The sequence below is a fragment of the Hemiscyllium ocellatum genome, assembly GCF_020745735.1.
Source record: "Hemiscyllium ocellatum isolate sHemOce1 chromosome 27 unlocalized genomic scaffold, sHemOce1.pat.X.cur. SUPER_27_unloc_1, whole genome shotgun sequence".
Lineage (NCBI taxonomy): Eukaryota > Metazoa > Chordata > Chondrichthyes > Orectolobiformes > Hemiscylliidae > Hemiscyllium > Hemiscyllium ocellatum.
In genome coordinates, this window is record NW_026867476.1 from 5,986,436 (window position 1) to 5,990,693 (window position 4,258).

The following is a 4,258-nucleotide window of genomic DNA, read 5'->3' on the forward strand; positions in this document are numbered from 1 at the left end:
TTTTAAAAGATGAATGATTTAACAGAAATCTAGGTTTCTTCAATTCATCACTTATGTTGCATGACACTATAATCTTTTTGCACTATATTCTGTGCCTTGTGATCCTACTCCACAGCTACCTGATGAGTGAGCAGCACTTCGAAACCCAGTGCCTCCAAATAAACCTGTTGGACTATACCCTGGTGTTTGTGAGATTTTAAAACTTTATTTCCAGTGAATACAGCCCACACCTCCAACTGTTGCCAGTAAACTTTGCAATGCCAATGAAACAATGAACCTGTAGTCCTGAAAAATATACAATTTCTAACAAGATTAGCTACTCATTCACTGATCCTTCTGAGACATGACATTAGTGCTGGAAGCTGAAAGAAATGAGCAGCTTTAAAACAAAAACCTGTTGGACCTCGCAGAGTCTGAACCTGGCGGTATGTTCAGGTAACCTTTACTACGACCTTATTTTGTTACAGCTTCAGATTTCACCAGCAAAAGAGGCATACAATAAGTGCTTTTAAAAGAAAACACCTCCAGCTCAAAGTGCACCCAGTCCCCCCACCCCACTTTCTTTGTTGGTCAGCTGAGTTGTCCGTTTGGTACAGCCAGGTAAAGCATGCAGCTGGGATGACTGAGTGGACCCTTTCCTGCAACGGCAGTTTCCTTCTCTAAAAAGAGACAGGAGTGAATCAGATGGTGTTTTTCTCCCCCACTGCGGCTCCTGGGAGTGGAAAGGAAACAATCACCAAAACCCAGTCTTAGCTTTGTGAATCTTCAGAAAATAAGCCAACGTTCATCCCTTCAGATTTTCCATCCTGAGCTTTGTCACTCTTTTGTAGGACATTACAAGTGGAGGTTTTGCAGAAAAGCACCACAATGCAATCTGATTAATCAGGACCTGGATGTTTTCGGTCTTTGAATGTAAGTGTTGTGCTCCAGAACATTGGTGTTCACAGTTTATAATAATTATCTTCCCAGTCCCCTGTATCACTTGTCGAAAATGTTTAATTTGCGTTTTGTAATCCTTTCACTGTCTGCTAATGAGCAAAGTGTTTGCGTGTTTTACCTAAGTTATGTTGATCTTGCATACCTCGAGCCTCAAGCTAATTTCACGAGAAACCTTCTCCAGTTCAAAAGCAAACTGTTAGTGATGGCTCTGTTTCTTGTCACGTATCCAATTTCAGATCGATGTTGTTAATGTCCCTTTTATTCCTTCAGATCCAGGTTTCGCTCACAGGGCATGAACAGAACTGTCTCTAAATACATTTACCAATCTACACTCATCCTATCGATTGTCCAGAGACAATCCAGACAACGTCCTCTTGTTGTACAGGCCGGGAGGTTGACTCTGATGTTCTCGGGGTATGAACTGATCTGAGACATTGAAAGAATTGTCGTTCGTGCACATCAGGAATTCAAACCCCTTCTCTCCTCCGAGCCAATGATCATTAATCTGCCCATTCCCACCGCTTCTTCTCCCATCATTACCAACAGCCCCAGGAAATCTCCAGTTAACCTTCTTTGCTCCAAAGCGAACATTCCCAACCTTGGGAATGTCTCCCCACAACGGAAATTCCTTATCCCTGGAAATGAAGCATGGCGGACACTTGGGAAGAGATTTTGGCAAAATATTGTCAGTTAGGAAATGGAAAAATGTTCATGAAGCAAAACAGAAATCCCAGTCTCCAGCTTTGTGAACCTTTAGAAAGTCTTTGGGAAGCGGATTTAGATGAGAATGAAAGATGAACCGTCCGACTGAGCAGAGACAGTCCAGACACCGTCCCCTTGTTGAAGAGGCCGGGAGATTGACTCTGATGTTCTCGGGACATGAACTGATTTGAGACATTGAAAGAATTGTCGTTCGTGCACGTCAGGACTTCAAATCCATTCTCGCCTCCGAGCCAATGAGGGAACTCGGGAACAGACAAAACACTGAAAGGCTCGAAGGGCGACGGTCCCGGAGGAAGAAAACTAGTTCCTCGTGACATGGATATGTCACAGAAGGTGGGATCAGACTGTCCCCGGTGTCTCCACAATGAATGTCCCAGGCATTATTCAGGAAAAGTAAAAGTGATAGACGACAATTGTAATTCTAGGCGGGGTGGCTGAATTATGTATTTACTAACAGCCACCCCTAAATCATGGTGCAGCGAAGCGGCTTGCAGCGCCTGTCTCTGTGGCGCAGCTGGTCCGCGCGTTCGGCTGTTAACCGAAAGGTTGGTGGTTCGAACCCACCCAGGGGCGCTTTGTTCGCTGTTCTTCCTTGACTTTGAATCTGCGTGCTTTTAAATGGGGTCAGGAAAATGTTCCCCCAACGAAAACCTTTCCACAAAGGGGTTTCTGAATTGCATTAATGCCTGACGTAAGGGACTGCGGATGCTGAGAACCCGAGACAAAAAGAGAAACTCGGCAGGTTTGACAGCACCTGTCGGAGAAAACGGAATTCTTAAATGCTGCATCTGATTCTCTTTCCATAGATGTTGCCTGACCTTCTCCGTTTCTCCTGCAATTTTCCATATTTGTTTTTAACTAAAAGTTCATTTCGTATTTAGGGATGAAACACCTAGACTCGCCGTGTGCAGATATTTAACCCTTTCGAATCACCGTGAAGCGAATGGATTCAAAAAAACTCTGCGATGATTCACTCTTTCTCAGCTCCGCAGCCAGACAGACCTGGGAAGTGAAGCTGTCAGTGTGGTTCTGTATTCGTGGGCCGAGTGGTTAATGCGATGGACTTGAAACCCATTGCGGTTTCCCCACGCAGGTGTGACCCCTGCCGACGACAAAATGAGAAATGTCGTCGAAAAGAAAGGGAGCTTGCTCCCCGGCTTCTTCTTTAAGATTCACGTCAGTGGAGTGGGAAAACTATTTCACTCACATTGGGACTATGAGCCAAAGATTTTCACACAGCTGAACACAACATTGTCTGAGTATATCTCTGGACATATTTGTAAAAGTCAGTGATTCTGCATCTCACTCTAACCGTATTGCGCTCCCATCTCTGTGTTAATGTCTGTTTTTCTGTGTTGATGTGACTATCTCTGCAAGCAATAGGACACAAATTACATCGGAGAGAAGTGTGAGTGTATCTGTCTGTGTATGAATGACAAATTCTGTCTGCAGTGGCACACATTGTCCCGGACGTGTGTGTCGGAAAGTTTCTTTATATCTGTCTGTGAATCTGATTTTGTGCCTGTGCGTGTTGGTGTATGCCCAGTTCTGCCTGCAATGGGACAAACTTTGATTCAGCACGTTTATAATGCATTCTTTCAAAGTCAGAGTTTCTCTCTCTCTCTGAGAAGTACAGTAACACAATGCCGCCTTCTGCTGGCCTACCCATGTGACATCACAAGCGCCACATTTCCCTGTTCCACTGCATCTGTTTCCTGGCCCTCTGCGGCGTTGGAGGGGGTTGGAGCTCCATCAGAATTTTATTGAGAACAGCAGCAACAGCATACAGCTGCCTGAGTCAGGTGTGAACTCAGAAGGTGGGATAACTGAATGAATCCTTTCCAGAAAAGCAGCAGGTAACAGCTTCTTACCAGTGTGTTTTCGTTGGGGTTTCAGAAGGTTTTTTTTTGAATGGACAAACCGTTTCCCACACACAGAGAGGGGAATGGCCTCTCCCCAGTGTGAACGTACTCATGTATCAGCATTTCATGTTTGTGTTTAAAGCTTTTCTCTCAATGTGAGCATTTGAAAGGTCTCTCAGTGTTAATCAGCAGAGAATGCCTTGTTACACTCAAAGCAGGGGAATGGGCTCTCCCCAGTGTGATCTCACTGGTGAGTCAGCAGGTAGGATGTGTCACTGAATCTTTCCCACACTTAAGGCCGATGAATGGCCTCTCCTTACTGAGTGCATTCTTGTTTCTCAAGGACGGGTGATTGATTGAATCCCTTCCCACAAACAGTGGATGAATGACTTATCTCCAGCGTGACTGCATCAATGAATTTTCAGCATGTAGAGACATTTGTATCCCTCCCACAGTTTGCACATTTCCATGGTTTCTGTGGTGCAGATCATGTCTCTCCATATTGGATGATCAGCTGACTCCTCACCCAGACACAGGACAGGTTTCGTAGACTTATAGAATCCCTACAGTCCACAAGTCCACACCAACCCTCTGGGGATAAAGACATCCAAACCTATTCTCCTACCCCATTACTGAACATTTACCCTTGACTAATGCACCTAACCTACACATCCCTGAACACTGTGGGCAATTTTATATGGCCAATTGACCTAACCTGCCCATCTTTGAATTGG

At 44.9% G+C, this 4,258-nt stretch overlaps 1 non-coding gene across 1 annotated transcript; it reads left to right on the top strand.

Moving 5' to 3' along the window:
* The first annotated feature begins 2,161 nt into the window (after nt 1–2,161).
* Nucleotides 2,162–2,235, top strand: trnan-guu (transfer RNA asparagine (anticodon GUU)). The gene has a single exon. It is a non-coding gene; the product is annotated as a tRNA-Asn (tRNA).
* The last annotated feature ends 2,023 nt before the right edge of the window (nt 2,236–4,258 follow it).